At 41.9% G+C, this 20,631-nt stretch overlaps 1 protein-coding gene across 1 annotated transcript in view; it reads left to right on the top strand.

Annotated features, from left to right (window-relative positions):
- The first annotated feature begins 217 nt into the window (after nucleotides 1-217).
- TRAK1 (trafficking kinesin protein 1) overlaps nucleotides 218-20,631 on the top strand; it is a 318,154-nt gene continuing 297,740 nt past the window's right edge. Inside the window, exon 1 of the mRNA XM_068236310.1 lies at nucleotides 218-334. The gene's annotated coding sequence lies outside the window, so the exon portion shown is untranslated. The remainder of the gene's footprint in view (nucleotides 335-20,631) is intronic.

Genomic DNA, 20,631 nt, shown 5'->3' with positions numbered 1-20,631 from the left:
GGGTTCTGTATTCTAGGAGTTGGGTAGAATCACCTCTAACCTTTGATCGCTGGTGAATGAGCGCCCGCCGCATCCGGATACTGATCATCCCGCACGAGTTTGGTGTTTATCCGCATCTCTGTATATACTATATAGTACATAGATAATTTGCAGCAGAGTCTGTGCATCTGCTACCGGGTGACAGCAGAGAGCGGGGCTGACAAGCGGGACACTATCAGTGCTGGATAACTGGTCGCCTGGCTTCATGTCCAGGACACATCACCATCAGGCTGTGCACCATTCATCCTGCTGCCACACATCAGCCATTACTGCTGCTACTGCTGCTGCTGAATAGGTGAGTTCAGCTGATGGCTTTTCCTGAATCACATAGCATGTTATTCATATCCTGCTGGGACTGGCTCTTGTCACATATAATAATGCATATACACATCTGCACATATGATTCAGCTTCTGTGTGATGACTTTCTGTTTTCATCATTTGGCTCCTCCTATAACCCAACAGGATTAGCTGCAATTCACAGCCCAAAAGCAGACTGTTTACTTGCCAAATACTTGTCAGGCTATATATCTCTTCTATGCTGTACCCTGATCTGTGCTATACTGCAGGCTGATGTGCGTTTCCTTTGTAAGTTTCTGTTTAGTATTGTTTTTTTCTATGAAAAAATAACACCAAAATCTGTTAATAACATAACACTGAAGACCATTATCTCTCCTGCATAAAGCCTAGAATTTACAGGGACTTTGCTGTGGCATAATCCCATACACCTGTTGTCACTGTTGGGGTGTTGTGACAATACTAGGGGTATTTATATCTTCTTGCTGCAAAGACTTTTTGTCAGAACCTTGATTTATGTAAGGCTTTTGTGACACGCATGCATACATGAAATCACACAAACGCCCACATTGTCATTTTGTATTTATTGAGGGGAATTGAAAAACTGGGTAAATCAATGCAAGGGCAATGGTAGATCATATATTATTGAGGCTGCTAGAAGTTGTGTGTGTGTGTGTGTGTTTGTGTCTTGTATGATTCTGTTTTTGTCTTTTTAATCATTTCCTCAAGGTGATTGGATACCTACAAGGGCATTTGATTTGAGCACTGAATATGGAAATTGGCTTTTCAGTTGCCCTGTACATGCTTCTTGTGCTGTTTACAGTATTATACACATGCTCCATACACCATTTTAAAAGCAGATGATCACAAGCTGTGATATTTATTTTTGCACTGCAAGGGCATTATGCCTTCTAAGGTAAACAGAGGCATAACCACACAACACAGCCCCAGCAAATGTTTAGACTGTGCCACTGGCACAGATCTTCTGTACCCACATTTGGAATGTGCAATCCAGTTATTATGTGCATAGTGATATGACTAGATGTGCATCTGGCTGTAGATATGTGGATTTTATTTAAACCTTTTTTGTGTTTGTGTGTATTTACAATTATATTGAGTTTTTAAGTGGGTCCTAAACTGCAACTTTAAGATCTATTGAATAATAAACTGACAGATCAACTTATTAATAATGCTGTCAATTACCAATAATCATTACCTTATGTATTGGATTAGCATTTTCCACTGTTTTGGCTCAGGTTTCCCTAATTCCAGTTCCTGTGGAGCAAGAAACTGCTGGAAAGTCTAATTTACAGCTGGTTCACACTACAAGAGCTTTTCTAAGTGCTTTGTGATTTGAAAAGCCCTTGCTAATGTTATCCTATGTGTGTGTTCTAACTGGAGTGATGTGATTTTGTAAAACTCCCCCATAGCATTGCATTAGCATTTCAGATCACTAGAGCTTAAAAAAAAAGTTCTTGCCGTGTGAACCAGCCCTCAAAGCTCATCTTTACCTCGCAGTGTTCTAGTTTAAATACAAGTCTGCCAACTCCAGGGTGAGATGACACTACAATTGAAATGGGCACAGATTTGGCACAATCAACCAGGGCTGTGGAGTCGGTACAAAAATCTTCCGACTCCTCAGTTTCCGAAACCACGACTCCGACTCCGGGTACCCAAAATTGCTCAGACTCCGACTCCTCGACTCCAACTCCTTAGTCTAATACTTAACAGGGCTGTGGATTTTGTACAAAAATCATGCGACTCCGACTCCTCAGTTTATGAAACTCCGACTCCACAGCCCTGCAATCAACGTCCACTGTGTATGTAATGCTTGGTACACACAATGAGATTTTATGGTAGATTTACTGCCAGATTGACTATTTCCAACATGTCCGATCTGATTTCCGATCGATTTTTCATAGACGTGAATGGAAAATTTATTTCCGATCCATTTGTTTTCTTCTTCCCATTCTCTTTTATGATAATTGACCGGAAAATCGATTGGAAATCAGTTCGGACATGTTGGAAATAGTTGATCGCAGTAAATCTGTCAGAAAATCTCATTGTGTGTACCAGGCATAACACAACAAAGTGTATTTTAACTGCCATTCTTTGTGACCAAGTAGCGTTTTTTGCAAGTGGCAACATGTAAGTCAAAGAACACATTGGTTTATTCATTGTAATTGTATAATAACCAACTTATACGCCTCATTTGTAACCCCTGATCACACTTATGAGTTCATCGTACTTTAGACAAAGTGGTTTGTTCACAAAAATTCATGTTAAAAGGTGCATTTATTTACATGTAATTGCATGATAAAATGAATGTTCATTGCTATGCACATTAAAGTAGACAAGACAAATAACATTTATATTGTGCTTTTCTCCTTGCGGACTCAAAGTGCCAGAGCAGAGCAGCAGCCACTAGGGCGCGCTCTATTGGCAGTAGCAGTGTAAGGGAGACTTGCCAAAGGTCTCCTACTGAATTAGTGCTGGCTTACTGAACAGGCAGAGCCGAGATTCGAACCCTGGTCTCCTGTGTCAGGGGCAGAGCCCTTAACCATTACACCATCTGCCAGCTGCAGACAAGTGTGAAAGGATCCTGATCTTGCATGAATTTATCCATGTCATAAGATGGATTCATAATTAAGATTTCTTTTACATGTTGGTTTGAAATTGGTTTGGTCTTTTTTTTTTTTTTTATTAGCCAAACATTATATTCCAATACTCTTCTAACCAGCAGCTTGACTGTTCTTTTGCTGAAGCTTGGCTACCAACAACATAGGAACAGAGTGCTGTGATAACTGGTGGACATGTACCTTATTTGGTCTAAATATTATGCCATGGTCCTCCGCTATCTGAACAGATTCATTGATTGGTTATTTTGTTTTGATGCCACTTAGCAGTGACAACATAGAGACACAGGCTTGTGTGGCATTTATCAGTCGCATGATTTCATGAAGGTCCATAATGGGTTCCTTACCGGACTTTCACTATGTGATAATATATTGTGGTGATGATGATATGTACGGTAATATGCAGAACATAGCAGCCATGTTGTATCTTGTGGAAGCCATATTTTTCACTTTCCATCTGCTGTGTATCTTTCAGAGGTGTAAGTCTGCTCAAAGCCAGCTGGCTTCAGGGTAATTGGACACCGGGCTGCTAATGTGAGTTCCTTATGTAATTAGATAATGACCCCTCTTTTGTCCGGCATCCTGAAAAAGTGTTGCATTGCTTTGAACTTTGTATTCATGTAAACAGCTACCTGTTGGCCAAAATACAATCGGACTAATTGAGTCTGCAAAGTTCAAGGTGGGAGAGGAAAAGCCTTGGAATTTACATATGACAGCCAGGAAGATATCTTTTGATGTGTGTTAAGATAGAATTTTACCTGTGGTCTGAATATTGTGCTGGAAGCATTTGAGTGTTTGAAATCTGCAAAGATCAAAAGTTGGACAGGAAAAACCTGTGAAGTTCGCATATCACAGAAAGGATATGACAAACTGAACAGTCGGGGATTTAAATTATGTCTGGAAATTTAATTAAAACTAGTCCCCCCCCCCCCCCCCCCCTTCCAATCGGGCTTGCAGCCTCAAGGCAAATCTCCCAGCCTAAAAGCCAGGGGCAGATACCTAAAATCAGTCCGCTCCTGACGGTAGCTGAAGCTAGGTGGACTCCTGATCCAATCAGAACTGTGTCCGTCCACAAAACCAAGTCCAAGGGTCTTCTATCTTGCTCCCTGTTTATTTTGGTAAGCAAATATCCTTGTGTGTACCCTTTTTTGTAACTTTTATTTTGTAATTTTTTTTACTTTGTTTTTTTTAAATCCTTTTGTATATTTTTTTTCTGCATTGTTCCACTTTTTTCTGGAATATTAAATTGTTATTTAATAAGTTTGACTTCTGCTGTACTAACCTAACGCTCATAGCCTAGAAGAGACTGCAGTGTAACTTGCGTTACAAAGTCAATGCCTGATTGTGCCTTGCTACTGTACAATTTTACTGTGTGTGCGTGGCGTTCCTGTATTCGGCCTAGAGCGCAAAGCTGACCTGACTACGAAAACGCGGATTGCGTGCAGATCACTCGACAGCAGAGTGGAAGTGTCTAGCGGCAGCTAGTGGTGGCAGTGAGAAGTGTTTGAGGGGTCACAGCCTTGTGTTAGCTCGACTAAGGCTGCTTCCCCTCTCTATCTGGTCAAACCCACAGTTGGGAACTGTTTTTGCAGGCTTGCCGCGGGGCCGGATCCTGACACACTACATTAAACTTTCCATTAAAGTGAGAAAGATACGGAAGCTGCTTTTAATCCTTTAAAGTCCACTCGGTTCGAGTCTATTCCCCCTTTCACTTTAAAATTTCTGTAGCCTATAGTTCCCCATGTCCAGCCAGTCTTTCCTTGACCATTTTTCAGCATGGCTTTCCATCTTCCTGTCCACTGACATTGCCTCAGTCATCATCGGGGACTTCAACATCCTCATCGACACTGACAACTCCTGTGCCTCTAGGTACCTGTCACTTACCACCTCCCTTGACCTCACACTTTGGTCCACCACCGGAACCCATGCTAATGGCCACACACTCAACCTAATCTTCACTAGATGCTTTTCCCTATCCAACCTTACCAACTCCTCCCTCCCATTGTCGGATCATAACGTACTCAAATCCTCTCTCCTTCCATCCAGCCTGACCCTGATCTAGCAGCTGCTCACTATAACTGCAAATTAATATCAGCATTTGATTCTGTGTCTCCCTCCTCCATGGTTCAGACTTTGGGCCCACTGGCAACTCTGGCTCAACAAGGAAATCAAACTACAGAAACATTGCTCCTGGGTAGCTCTAAGATGCTGTTAAAAAATGACTTGCCTGAGCACTTCCAGAGTTACAAAGAGGCTCTACATAAACTTTCAGCTGCCAAACACTCATACCTTTCCTCCCTAATCTCCTCACAGTCCCGGGGAGTTGGAATCGAGGAGTCAGGGCAATTTTTGGGTGCCTGGAGTCGGTGGTTTCATGAAGTAAAGAATCGGAGTCGGATGATTTTTTTTTTTTTTTACCAACTCCACAGTCCTGGTAAGTATTAGACTAAGGCCTCTTTCACAGTAGGATGTTGCGTTTCTGTACAACGTTAAGGTCACACAACGCGTCCCTAACACAACGCGTATAGACTTTAACTTAGATGTTATTGTGCCTTCTTTAACACTGTGTTAAGTGTTATGACTTCTTTCTTTATGCGTCTCTTGGTGCGCTGTTTTCGTCGCACAGTGATGACTATAAATTTAAAAAATGTTTGGCTTAGTATTGTGGGCTGTTTGGTGTATCAAGCTTTGATGTGGAGGAAGAGATGGTGCTTGGTTGCGTGTGCATGCTATTTTTCATGCGACGTTAATGTTCCACATTAAAAACTAACAAAAAATAAACAAATTAAGATTCACATTATAACAGTGATTACTTCGGATACTACAAATAAACAAACCCCCCCCCCCCAAAAAAAAATATAAACAAAAAATGAGCATGCGCAATAACAAAATAAACACAAAACACATGTATTTATGATGGAATGAAAATGGCGCACGCGTTACATTTAAAAAAAAAAAATTACTGAGCATGCGTTTAGCAGATTCATTGCTAAACGCACAGCATGCAGCACTTTCTAATAACGCTACACGTTACACACAAACTCAACGTGTGTACTGTAAATATCGCACAGTATTGCTGTGCGTTAGTCTGTGTTGAAACATTTTCTAACGTGCGACTTTAACGTCGCTCTGTTAAAGAGGCCTTAGTAGTCCGAATCGAGCAGTCAGAGCAATTTTTAAGGAGTTGGGAGTTGGTGGTTTCATAAACTTTGGCTGATTTTTGTACCGACTCCACAGCCCTGCACAGTCCCACAACACTAAACTACTCTGCTACTTTCAACTCCGGCCTCCACCTCCCACTCTCTGCATCTTTAGCTGATCTAGATCTTGGTTAGCTCATCAGTTCCTTTGGTTTCCAATATCACCTATATGCCGACGACACCTAAATCTACCATTTAGCTCCAGACTTGGCTAATCTAACAGCTTGTATTCCTGACTGTCTCAATGCCATCTCCTCCATCATATCCCCTCAGTTTGTAAAACTGAACATAGAGAAGAGTTTTAGAAAACTCTTCTCGATATAGTAATTTTTTTCACTCCACAATCCAATGCCAGTGCCATCATATTCTCTGTTTCCAACACTAGGTGAACCAATGACAATCCCTGAAATAATGATTAGTGGTAAGTTCCTAGACCTTTCCATGCAGCACTTGAAAGCACTTGCATATAGTGCAGGCAAAGGTGTCCATCATCTAAACAGTTACAGTATATAGGAGATAAAATATGTGGTTCTCATATATATCCTATAGTTAATTTTCCCCCCTAATTTTTTTTTTTTATCCTTACATTCAGTTTGTGTTAGTGTTTTACATTTTCAAGGTAATGGTAGCCTGAATATGATACAGCAACCCACTTATAAGGAATTTTCAACATTGACTCCCGTTTAGCTAGGTAGTACTATTGTATTTTCTATCTTTAGTAAACCATTGGATTTTCAATTAGATCATATAGATCGGAAAATAAAAGATTCTATATAATTCATCACAGCTTGTATTCTACCCAAGCAGCTCGGGGTGACCCAAAACCACTAGGAAAGTATAGGAGACCAAAAGACAAACCACACTAACCACAACTTAAAAGAACCCAAGCTATTCCCGATTTTGAAACCAGCTGCTATGTATGGAAAAAGTCACCATGTTGATCTCTAAATTAAACCTGAAAGGAAAAATAGTGCCCCTGGGGCAACTTACCTCAGGAGGGGAATCCCTCTGGATCTTAAAGAGGCTTCCCTGTCCTCTTCACCAGAGGGGATCCAGAGCTGTTGCATCGGCTTTTCCATGAGCTACGGCGGAAATATCGGAGCCTGATCTGGTCTACTCAATTGCACAGGCGTGAGGCGTCTGCGCCTGTATAGCAGAGCGGACCAGATCGGGCTCAGCTATTTCCTAACTGCCTGCGGAGAACAGAGGAAGCCTCATTAGGATCCAGAGGCTTCCCCCTCCCTAGGTAAGTATTTATTTATTTTTTTTAATTTTTAGAAGTTATAAGTATACTTTAAGGAAACTATCAATAATCTAATTGTTCAAGATCAACCAGATTATCAGCTGTCATACAATGTGATCTGAATCACCTGATTGAAAATGTGATTGTTCGCTAAAAATTGTATGATTATTGGGTACCTTTTGGGCAGGGGTTCACACTTATTTGAATCATATGTGTTTTTTTTTTCTTTTTGCAGCGCAGAAAATGCATGCAGAAATGCACATAATGTTTACTCTATGGGCCGCACCAAAAAACTTGATGTGCGTTTTTAGGTGCTGGGGAAAAAAAAAAACCCTTCAGATTTATTCTTTCTTTCTTTCTTTTTTTTTTTTTTTTTTGTGTGTAAAAATTAAATTTTTTTTCTTTCATTTGAATGATAACTGAAACACACAGAAAAAAAAACACATTACATGCACCTGTAAAGGTCATAGCAGGAAGTTGATGCTTTTCTGCATGGACAAATGTAGCCTTAGGCCTTGTTTACATTGCGTTCGGCTCGCGTGTCCTTCCGCGATGGGCTTCTTTTTTTTTTTTTCAATAGTTTTATAAAGCATTTTCTGCTCGTTTTTGTAAGCGCTTTTGCAGAGCGCTTCCGTCTTTTGATCCAGAAAAAAATCCGGAAACAAATACAATGTATTTAAAAAAAAAAAACGCTCATGCAATCGCTTGCCAAAAGTGATTTTGTGAGTTTTGCGTTTTTCCTATACCTTCCATTGAGGCAAATAGCCTAAAGAAAAAAAAAAAAAAAAAAAAAAAAAATATGGCCCAAGCACCGTTTTTCAAAGCGGATTGCAAACGAACCACTCTGATATGAACTCTCTCATAGAGAATCATTGCACAAGCAAATCGCCAGCGCCAGCAAATCGCTAGCGCTTAAAATTTAACAAAACCGCCTATAATGTGAACAAGGCCTTAGAGCACCTAAGTGATTCCAGCAAACCTGGAAAGATTTTTTTTTTTTTTAAATTTATTTTTAATTAGGTGCTAAATATATGCACCAGGCCCAGATCTTACAGTGAAATTTGTAGTTCTTAAGCCGAAGCTCAGATTCAAAAAGAAATATTTACCATGGAGCGGGAAGCCTGAGAATCCTATTGAGGCTTCCCTCAGTTGTCCAAAGCCCCCCAGTTGCTGAGTGCGACCACCCTCTAAAGCGGGCCATGAATGCGGAAGTGGAGCTGCACGGCCCCGATAGGATTAGCAACAATGCCTTGTCGCTAACCTTTTGGGGGGCCACGCTCAGCGACGGGGGACAGCAAACCACAGAGGGAAGCCTCAATAGGATCCTGAGGTTTCCCTGTTTATAGGTAAGTATATAACAGTTAGTTATTGTGTTATCTCACACAGATTAACTACCTGCCAACCCCAGGACCACTCCACGCCGACTGGCGGGAATGGTTTCTTATGGGTCTTGCAGTAGAGCACACGTGCCGATGTGCACGCATCTCCGCTCTGATGAAGGAGCTCGGCTCCGCCTTTGGTCTCTCAGTGGCGATCGCCGTCTAATAATAATTGATCTAAGGCAGCGTTGTACTGAGGACAGCCGTGCCACACGGCTGTCCCCCTGGAGGACACAGGAGCTATCTGCTGTGATAGGCTTAAAGGGAAGGTTCAAGCAAAATAAACAAATGAGTTTCACTTACCTGGGGCTTCTACCAACCCCATGCAGCCATCCTGTGCCCTCGTAGTCAATCACTGCTGCTCCAGTCCCCCACTGGCAGCTTGACGACCTCGGAGGTTGGCGGGCTGCATTGCGTACATTTTTACGCATTCCTGCGAATGCAGGAGCAATAACACATTTTTACGCATTACTGGTTCAATGCGTAAAAATTTACGCATTAAACCAGTAATGCGTAAAAATGTATGTGTTAATGTTACTGCACTAGCGGGAATGCGTAAAAATTTACGCAATGCGTCCCGCCGACCTCCGAGGTCGTCAAGCTGCCAGCGGGGGACTGGAGCAGCAGTGAGGGATTACGAGGGCACAGGATGACTGCATGGGGCTGGTAGAAGCCCCAGGTAAGTGAAACTCATTTTTTTATTTTGCTTGGACATTCCCTTTAAGCTTATTACAGCTGGCTGCTGTGATAGGCTGACTGGGGGAGGGAGGGAAAATTATAAAAAAAAAAAAAATGCACCACAAAAATAATAAAAAAAAATTAAACATTGGGGAAGTGGTCAGACTCCACCAACAGAGCACTCTGTTGGTGGGGAGAAAATTGTGTGTGTGTGTGTGTGTGGGGGGGGGGGGCAGCACGAGTTGCGAGTCCTTAAAGCTGCAGTGGCCCATTTAGTAAAAAATGGCCTGGTCACTAGTGGGGTTTAACACCGTGGTCCTCAAGTGGTTAAAGGATCAAACTCCTTGTCTGTAGTGGAAGTGCATCAGCTGGAAAAAGAGGGATGATGCCCTCTGTACAACATTCAATTAAAAAGAGCTGCCGCATCCAAGGTGAATCTTTATTGGTTCCAGATAAAACATATAGCCATAATTTTGAGCCACATAGGGCCCCTTTGTCAATACCCTACTGCTACTACTTTACTTGAGGGCAAAACTCTTGTCTGCCGCTGTAATCAAGCTCCTGTAGGGTCAATAAAAGACTCCTCTAGACACTCGCGCAGCGATGTGTACTCAGTGGGTGGCAGCAGTGCTCTCTTTAGGATAGTATCTGATTTTGTGTACCCGAGCTTTGGCTCAGTTACACTTTAAGGCCTCTTGCACACTGCACGCGATTCTGATTCAGATTCCGCTTTTTAATCAGTTTTTACATCAGATTCAGATTCTGATTTGCAGTTTTCTCCCTGCACACTGCAAATCGGAATCGGATGTAAAAACTGATTAAAAAGCGGAATCTGAATCGGAATCACGTGCAGTGTGCAAGAGGCCTAAAAACTGAGCTGTAAATAACCCAAATTAAAGAGCACTGCAGTGACATGTAGTAGAATGTTGTAACTTATTCAGGATACCCACTTTTATGGTCATGCCCCTGGTTTCAGCATCAGAAACTCTTCCTATATACTGTTGTATTTTGAGTGAAGCCCTTCCCTTCCAGTAATATTTAGCCTAGGCTGATCGGCTATGCAGAACTCTCACTCCCAGAGCATTCTGGGAGACAGGTATATTTTGTACCGGATTTGGAATTATCAGTAATCATTCTGTAGAGATCACCTGACAGGACTAAAGATGTTGCCACCTTTGATACATTTCAGAATGTAAATCAGTGAGGAAAGATTTTACAATGGGCAAACAGTGACTGATTTATAAATATTTTTTAAAAAAAGTAATTTTATTCATTGTTGTTTTCACTACAGTTCCTCAAGTTCAAAAGCTCAAATCATGACAGCTATTTGTGAATGAAGGCTCCACATGCAAACAGTTAACATTTTAATAGTTGTAATTGCTGTCTTCTTACTTATAACTACAGAGAGGGAGATGCAATCTCTCCTCTTACTGGTCAGCCATTACATGATTCCAACATGAAGTAATCTGCAACAGTCAGCACCGCATCATCCCATGTCAGCTGCACTAAGCTCTACAGGATGCCGCCTTTTATAAATAAGCTAATGCTTCTTTTTGCAAGCCGCTACAATGGGGTGTGACATGGAGTGAAGCATAAAGACAGTCTGTTGCTGATATAAAGTATATTTCTCCTAGCCTCTGTAGAATTATGTTGTACTCATCTTTATTAGAACATGCAGAAGTTGCAGCTTCACAAAGATGAATTATATATTTTACTTAGTGGAACTTCATCTCCCAGCATGCCCTTACAGAATATACTGAGATATATGTCCAGGCTCCACAGAGGCCTGTAGGGGCAATAGGCATGTGTATTTTTTCAGAGTTCAGTCAGTGTAGGAGATGCATATGTAAAAGAGGAGATGTCCAATAGATGCTGTAACTGAGGTCATACATCACCACCACAAACTGCTCCCATCCGTTCCACATGAAAACAGTTGAGACCTCCTCCTTCTCACCTATATAAATCTGCCTGTGTGCATCTTTCCCCTTTATCTAGATACAAACATGGTTTGCATTTAGCTCTGCCCCAGTATTACCGTAAATTGCTCAGGAGGGCCAGTTAAGGTATCCAAAGAACATTTCCTCCACCCCCCCCCCCCCCAGTATTAGATAGATAAATGTACCCCCGTTTCCCTCAGTCCAGGTAGCCAGGGGAACCCCCAGTATTGGGTAGCCAGATTTGGCCCTCCTCCTAGTATAGGTAGCTAGATGTAACCTCATGTCTAGCTGGCTATAGGAGCCTCCAGTGTTAGGTAGCCGGGGAGGGCCTCCCCAGTATATGTAGCCAGATCTCTTCTTCTCCCCCACCCAGAATTAGATAGCTAGTGAGGGCCACTTGTATATGACCCCCAGCATTGCTTGCCAAAGGAGCCCCCCCCCCCCATGCAGATTATGCAGCGGAGGGGTTCAACTCTCTTCCTGCTCAGTATCCTGTTCTCTGCGGATCCACCAGCGTCTATCATCCTGTTATGTTGCAGGGTTCACCATAGTAGTTGGGGTAGTATGACATTTCTTGTGAGAGGATGGCACGTGGTTTTTTCCTGCATGTGACAGTAAAATCCTAGAAGGCGTTTGGAAATTACACTGTGACATTGCTATGTAGTTTATGGAGACTGTTGATATTTCCTATCCAGCAGTGCAACAATGAATCACGCAAAACAGCAAAGACTTGTAGGGAATGCTATTTCAGACTCTTGTGCAATCACATAGCCAGAATTCCTTGGTCATGCTGTATTAGAAAGATAAGGACTGTGTATGTTGTGGCTCTCTGCTTAGCTAAACTGTCAGGATGGATTTGAGGTAAAGTTCTATGTTGTTTTTCAGTTTAAGGGTTTAGCTTTCTTTTCTTCTGATTGTACAGACCTTTGATAAACTGGGCAGGCTGTTTGCCTTCTTGCCAAGGTGTAAGATCTTTCTGACCGATATGAAAATATTTTGTTTGGTTATGCTGTTTATATAACAATAGTAAATTGCTATATATCTAAACCCTGTGCACATGGGGGGGAATCTTTTGCACGATCTCTGTTGCCCAATGGACGTGTGAAGGAGTTAATTCCCTCTGGTGGGGGGAGCAGGGAAAACAATGTGAGTGGGGAGTGCTGGGGCATTGGGGAGCGCTAAAGATCTGGCATACCTGATCTTTAGCAGATGTCATGCAGTCGCTGTACACACACTGATCTGACGCATTAACATCTGCCACGGCCGAGTTCAGACCAGCGTGTGTACTCTAAGTTGGTGGCCAGGTGTCTCTGCAGGCAGGCTGTACCTCCAATTGGGCATATTTTCTAAGGGCCCGTTCTCACTACGGCGATTACCGGGGAATTTCCGCTAATTGCTGAACTGCTAGCGTTTTTTAAAGCGCTAGTGCTATTCTAACCCTATGGCCGTGATCTCACTGTCGCGATTGGCGCCGATCGGTGGTGAGTAGCGCCAATCACAAAAGTGTCACCTGCAGCATTTTGTTGCGATTCTGGAGCAATTGCGGTACAGCGCTTAATAAAGCGTTGATCGTGATCACTTTGAATCGTGGAAGTGTACGCACCAAATGCTACCGGTTTGAGCTTTTAAGTGTAAAGGGGCCATTAACCACCCTGGCGTTCTATTAAGATCGCCAGGGCGGCTGCATGAGGGTTTTTTGTAAATTAAAAAAAAACTATTTCATGCAGCCAACTGAAAGTTGGCTGCATGAAAGCCCACTAGATGGCGCTCCGGAGGCGTTCTTCTGATCGCCTCCGGCGGCTAAAATTAACACGGAAGGCCGCAATGAGCAGCCTTCCGTGTTTGGCTTCTCCTGTCGCCATGGCGACGAGCGGAGTGACGTCATGGACGTCAGCCGACGTCCTGACGTCAGCCGCCTCCGATCCAGCCCTTAGCGCTGGCCGGAACTATTTGTTCCGGCTGCGCAGGGCTCAGGCGGCTGGGGGGACCCTCTTTCGCCGCTGCTCGCGGCGAATCGCCGCAGAGCGGCGGCGATCGGGCAGCACACGCGGCTGGCAAAGTGCCGGCTGCGTGTGCTGCACTTTATTTCATCGAAATCGGCCCAGCAGGGCCTGAGCGGCAGCCATCGGCGGTGATGGACGAGCTGAGCTCGTCCATACCGCTAAGATGGTTAAGGGTACTTAGCTGTATGTTGCAGTACAAAAGCAGATATTCGTATTCATTTTTAAAGGACCGCTCCAACGAAAAAAGTAGCAGTTAAAATCTGACAGAATCCAACAGGTTTTGGACCAGTCCATCTCCTCTTGGGGATTTTCAGGGTTTTCTTTGTTTTCAAAAGCATTTCCTGAATGGCAGTGCAAAAATAGTAAGATACTGTCCAGCCTCTCTGCTCACTTGCACACTATTTTGTCAGTTGGACTTAGCAACTGTTGTTCAGGAAATGCTTTAGGGCCTGTTTCCATTAGCGATGGAACTCGATGGACGTATGTCTTTTGTCAACCAAAATAACTATGTAATAACTATGAATGGGAGCCAAAGAGATGCGATGCCACTACGCATCACTTCCACTCCCATTCGCGTAACTTCCGCATCTCCTGATGCAGAAGTGTATAGGAGGAAACGGTGGCCAAATGTGGCCATGAGAGAGTCTGTAGCACGCTGCAGATTCTTGGATCGCTCTGAACCGCTCCGCAGAACCATCACGCAATGGAAACTGTTCCATTAGTGTGCATTGGTTTTAGTTTGGCCACAGTGCGTGTAATGGAAATTGGCCCTTAGAAAACAAAGAAAACCATCGCTGGGCGCAATTCCTGAAGTCATTGTTTAAATTCTTTCCCGCGTAAACATGTGCAGGAAAATAGAGTCAGCATTTACCGTACTTAGGGAAATGTGTACACATGCAGGTAAACTTGATTTTAGTAACATAGTAACAACCAACCTCCCCCCCCCCCCCCCCTCCATAATATTACCAGAGAAACAATAGTCTCACCTTATCAAAAACGAAGCTAACACACTTTAGCCTGACTTGGCTTTAAAGCATGTTCAGTGTCTATGGTTGAAAGTTTAAGAGGCAGAGGACCAGCAGGACAGTCAGGCAACTGGTATTGCTTAAAAGGAAATAAATATGGCAGCCTCCATATTATTCTCACCTCTTGTTACCTTTAAGTGGTCCACTTTCTGACGATTAGATTCATCAGTAAAGGTGGCCATACACTGGTCGATTTGCCATTAGATTCGACCAACAGATAGATCCCTCTCTGATCGAATCTGATCAGAGAGGGATCGTATGGCCAACTTTACTGCAAACAGATTGTGAATCGATTTCAGCCTGAAACCGATCACAATCTGTGGAGCTGCTGAGAAAAATCTTCCGCACGGACGGATCAACGGGAATCGACGGGAACGATCGATTTCGGACCGAAATCGATCATTCTGTCAGCGGTGTGCGCGGCAATTTCACAGCCGATTCGATCACTGTGATCGGATCGGCTGTATATCGGCAGGAAAATCGTTAGGTGTATGGGCCCCTTAATGGTGACTTTTTTTTTTTTTTAAATCTGTCTTGCAAGTGTTTGCTTTATCTGTAGGGAAGCTGGGTGTGTTGGTATGCAGACCTTTCATTGTATGTTCCTCATGATAGACTGCATGAAGATTCTGTATTACAGCCAGAAAATACACTTCCTGCTGGTAATTTAGGCTGTGAGTGACTCATTTATTTCAGTTACAGCTCAGAGGCGTGGTTCCTCATCTGAGCTATTATGTTTTCCTCCAGGCTATTAACTGGCCGTTTTCAGATTTGTATACACAAAACACGCTGAAGTTATACTGTACTTTGCATTGTACTGACTTACACACACAATGCAGAGATACAATTTCAGTTTCTTTATCATTGTATGTTTTATATAATAATCCGAACATTTGTTTAGCACTTTTCTCCTGTTGGACTCAAAGTGCTCAAGGGGCCACCCTGCAGTGTTAGGAAGCCTAGTTCTGAATCTTCTGTAGGTAGAGTCCATAGTCATGTCACTAAGGGCCCGTTTCCACTACACCTAGGCAAATCCACATAGAACTTTTTTTTTTTGCGAACTTGTGTGTGTTTGTGGCTTTTTTTTTTCTTTTTTTTTTCTCATGCGAATTCGCATGCGTAAGCAAATTATTTTATTTTCCTGTCGTCATTCATCACTATTGACATACGCACACAAAAATGCGTAAACATCCCCCCCCCCAAACCCCCCGCAAAATGCGTAAACCCCACAAAAAGTTGTTTGGGGCAGCCACTTTTTGTGGGTTGGGTGAAGGCGATTTTTGCTTGTAGTAGGAACAGGCCCATTGAAATACATTACGTATGCGAATTTGCTTGGGACAAATGCACGCAAATTTGTTAAAGTGGAAACTGTCTTTCAGAGGAAATTGCATTCAAATTCTCACCATAGTCATTGCCTGGTGTTCATAGGCCAATTGTTTTTGGGCTATGGAAGGAAACCATACCCATCTATAGGTAAACTGTATTTAAGCACTCAACACATGGTACATGTATCCAAGAGGTTACTTCTGATAGCTTCAGGGGGTATGTCTTCTTTTCAGTCAATTTTAATTAAGAAAGGTGTTTTTTTTTTTTTTTTTTTTTTTTTTTTTTTTTTGCCACTACAGCCAAGCAAAACTACAGCGAATTGAATAAGTAAACTATGTACACAGAGGTATGTATGACAAACTCCTCCTTTGACAGTTATGCATGCCCCTTGCCATTAACAGGAAAAGTTCCATAAAAGTGGGTGGGGGAAATTTTTTTTTTCTTCTATTCTTTGCGTCTTCTCTTTGTTTTTCTTGCTTTTCCTTTTTTGTTAAAATTTTCTTTTAATGCATGAAAAAAAAATTAATCTTTTGGTTTAACCCCTTTGCCCTAATCAATGCTAGTAAAACCCAAAGGTTGCAAGACCTACAGATGTGGTTTGCCGACTTCCGAATTAAACCAACCTAAGTGATCGACGCATTGAAGGGAGTAGTCCACAAAAGGAAAGAGAAGGAAAATTGGCTTCAAAACCTCCCATACATTGTAAATTTGTCTTCTCCATGGCAAAAAGCCAAGTCAAAAGCTGGAGTGTTCCTACAAGAATAAAGTATCTCGCGTAGTTACATACACCGCATAGAGGCTTCTTCGGTTAGTATGTGTCCTAACTCTGTTTCTGTAACACGCATAATACAAACATGCAAGCATTCAGTGCGTCAAGCCGATCTAAGAATTAGGAGCACATCGCCTAACTTCATCTCCTTGGACAGATAATGCATCAAACTAATACCCCCGACAAAAGGAGCTACCAAAACACATCCATATGTACCATGCACACACCAGCATAAGCTGTGTGTATGCTGACAATGGTCACTGAATGGGAAAAGAGGGAGAGCATCGGATAAAATCCAGAAAATCCTCTCAATGGCTCAAATTGCCTCAGCTGCCATGGCCCAGAGCACTCTTGTATGTGTAGTGATAATAAAAATGAGCCAAAACTATTACCCATTTGTTGAGCATTACCAGCATTTCATGCACTTTGGGTGCAGCAATAGAGCACACATTTGTCCATAATACTGCAGTTCCCCAGTCGGTGTGATTGAATAGGATCTGCTGAAATCTTCTCTATCTACTGGTGCCAGGTGATATACCAAGTAAGTGATCAGTACCGGGAAGACATTGACCATTAACTGGTATAAGGTGGATTGTGTAGTGAAAATCTAGAAGTCTAGCAATACTCTTACATTGTACTATCGCCTGTCAGCAGATTATGACTACAGTATGAAGCAGGCTGCATGTGTTAGTAGGAAGTTTAAAAAAAGAAAAAGCCCTGTCAGGAGAAGATACAAACCAGTTCCTTTGTTTCATCACTGTAGCAATGTGAATATTTGCTGTATGGTTCTAGAGAAAGTCTGACTGCTTACATATACCAAGAGCAAGGTATTACAGGAATCCTGTACAGATATATCTTGTTCTGGTCTCTCTACTGTAGGAACTGTCTGCATGGTGCTTTTTTTTTTTTTTTTTTTTTTTTTTTTTTTACTGCAAATACATGTAAAGAAGGTAAAAGGAGAAATGTAGATAGGGTTTTCAGCAACCAATTCAGTTTTAGCCACCACGTAACAGAAAATGAAAGGAAACCTTCATATTTACATCTTGAAATATGTTCCCTTTCTCTACTTGTTGGTTTTTTGAATTGGCACTGCATAGACATTTTAATTGACTGTCATAAAATGTGTTTGCCTGTGAAAGCTCATTTGTGCAGACATGGCATACAGTGGACTTCAGGATGGAAAGTATCTGAAAGATTATCCATACTTTAGCAGTACTTTAGCCGCTACAGTACTGACCTGCTGTGAAAAGTCAGATGGAATAATTTGTAGATCCCCCCCCCCCCCCGCCTTTTCAGTATCAAGACTATGGCCACAGCTGTAAATTATATGGGAAAGTAATTGAATGTTATGGGATGGGGGGGGGGGGGGGGGGTGCTTGTAAATAACAGTAAGCCTGGAGCTCCTCTGTTCTCTTCAGCAGGGCAATATAATTGCATTATTGATCAGTAATAGAAGATAGGGTTCATTTAACAATTTGAAACAGGTAATTTGGTTGTATGCAATGGAATGGTAAAAAAAAATTGGTGACACGTACACCACAATGTCAGTTGTGACTGTAGCAGCGGATATTGGCGTAGGTGCATTTTAGCTGTAACGCTGGTGCAGTTGTTGCCTGAAAATGCTGTGTGTGTGTGTGGGGGGGGGGGGGGGGGGGGGTTGGGGTGGCGATTGTGTTGTCGATATGGGTTAGGCATTGATAGAGAGAGGGTTCAAGTAACAACACAGTTAGGTGCAGCTAAAGTAAAATAACAGTAAAAATTAAAAATCTTCTACTATCCCATTACCATATATACACCAAATAAGTGGCCCAAAAGTGGGGGATCTCTGCTCATATGGCAGCAACATCTTTTGTAGTACTGTTTTAAACGGTATATATTGTAAATACATTACATGGGGAAAACGTGAGCATTCCAGGTAATAGTTAGCTCTGCACTGCTCAATACTGTCCAAAGCTAATGCTATGACTAGAACTAGGGGGCCTTAGTGGGTGCTCCATTTCCTACCCACGGCTTATACTTTGGTCAATCCATTTTTTTATTCCCGTTTTTAAGGTAAAAGTTATGGCGGCAGCTTATACTTGAGTATATACAGTACTTAAATTTGTTTCAAATGCTGTAAATTATACCAACCTTTTTAATTGGTCACCTATAGCGTAGCTTTTCAAAAAGTTGCACTTATTATTTTTATAAGTATGAAGTAAGATGTTTATTAATCACCCAGAGAACAACCTCAAAAACCTTATTCATAAATACATTTAGATAATGGATGGCAGCTTGCCACAGTGCATATACATTTGTTTGGTTTCAGCGGTCATTTGCTTTGTTGAAGACTTGAACTGTTAAGAAGTCAAGAGGCTTACACTTCTCTATGTACTGTATTACTCATTAGAAGCTTAATGATTATAAAGAAGATTTGTGAGTTACTATAATTGTATTATCTGATTGCGTCTTATTTACTGCAGCTTAGAAAACCTGCTGTAAACTTTTCAGAAGTAATGCTGGGAATACACAATGCGTTTTTGCGGTCGATTTGCCGTTCGAAAGTGTTTCGATTCGTTTTTCCGCTCTATTTCCCGCTCGATTCTCTTATATTTTTTTAAAAATCAATTTCTATTCACTTCTATGAGAAATCAAGCGGTAAAACGATCAAAAGTGAGATCGATCCATCTATCTGCCCTAAAAAACGCATTGTGTATTCCCAGCGTTAGATGGTGATACATTATATAGTTCATTCAGTTTCTGTGGACTGAGTAGTCATACATGTTAGTGGGTCCATTTAGAAGTTTTATCTGTCAGGTCTTAATCATACGTTGTACACTTATGAACCCTATTAAGTACATGCACTATTAAGCACCTTCTCATGTCTTTTATCACCCTTAATATATTTCATTAAAAATAAAAACTATCGTTTGGTCAAGCTTTTGATATATCGGTATCCATTCTGTCTGGACCACTGGAAATCCATTGGGATAAATTCAGATACATTCACCATGTCCTAGATTGATTCTCTTGTCTATCATTCCATATCCTTATGACCTGACCCTTTCATCACATACTTCTTTACTTCTGTTACCAATATTGTATACTGTTCAATATGTTATTGCTGTTTATACAGTATTATGCACATACTGTAGCTTGTTCACTGTGTGTGTTCTAAATGTTAAGATGAGGCCGTCCACTGATAATAGTGGTATTTCTATAGCAGTGATATAATGCACAATAAGCATGTTTGCCTATGATGTGACATTAATCTATCACTAACCGTATTATCTCTTTACTTAATCTTTATTGCATATTGGATCAACTTGGCAAAATATGCATACTACTCAACTTTAACCTCTCTCGTTTCCCAGCTTTTTTTTTTTTTTGTCGATCAGAATAGTCCTTATCGCTTGAAGTGTTTTTTGTTTTTTTTTGTTTTTTCTCTTATACAGCAACTCTCTAAACACCCAAGAATACTATGCATATAGAAACAGATAGCGTGCATCTTCCGTCTTAAGCATGTAGATTTATTGCCAGTGTTATACATCAACATTGTATTCTGTGCATGGCGTATTCATAACTGCATACAAAATCTGCATAGTATTGCACATATATAGTACCTTGCGGCTCCTTGTGTGGGCCTGTCAGTGTAGGAGGTGGGAGTGAGGGACTGATGTGGGCCTAGCGACGGCCGTTTCGCAGTGGAACACGGCGTGACCAAGCGTCCAGGAGGACGCGAAACGGCCGTCGCTAGGCCCACATCAGTCCCTCACTCCCACCTCCTACACTGACAGGCCCACACAAGGAGCCGCAAGGTACTATATATGTGCAATACTATGCAGATTTTGTATGCAGTTATGAATACGCCATGCACAGAATACAATGTTGATGTATAACACTGGCAATAAATCTACATGCTTAAGACGGAAGATGCACGCTATCTGTTTCTATATGCATAATGTTCAAGCCTCTTCCTTCCCAAATGTGGAGCGGAGCACACGTCTTGTATAAGCAATTGCCTATAAGCACATGAAAGTATAGCCTGTCAGCTAATATATTGATCACCTTGGGCACGCCGCACTCGCACCAAGACTGGAAGCAACGCACCCCTCAAAGGAGAAG

This window comes from Hyperolius riggenbachi, chromosome 5 (genome assembly GCF_040937935.1).
Source record: "Hyperolius riggenbachi isolate aHypRig1 chromosome 5, aHypRig1.pri, whole genome shotgun sequence".
Lineage (NCBI taxonomy): Eukaryota > Metazoa > Chordata > Amphibia > Anura > Hyperoliidae > Hyperolius > Hyperolius riggenbachi.
The sequence above is the reverse complement of the archived record's forward strand: the minus strand, read 5'-3'. Positions and strand labels throughout refer to the sequence as shown.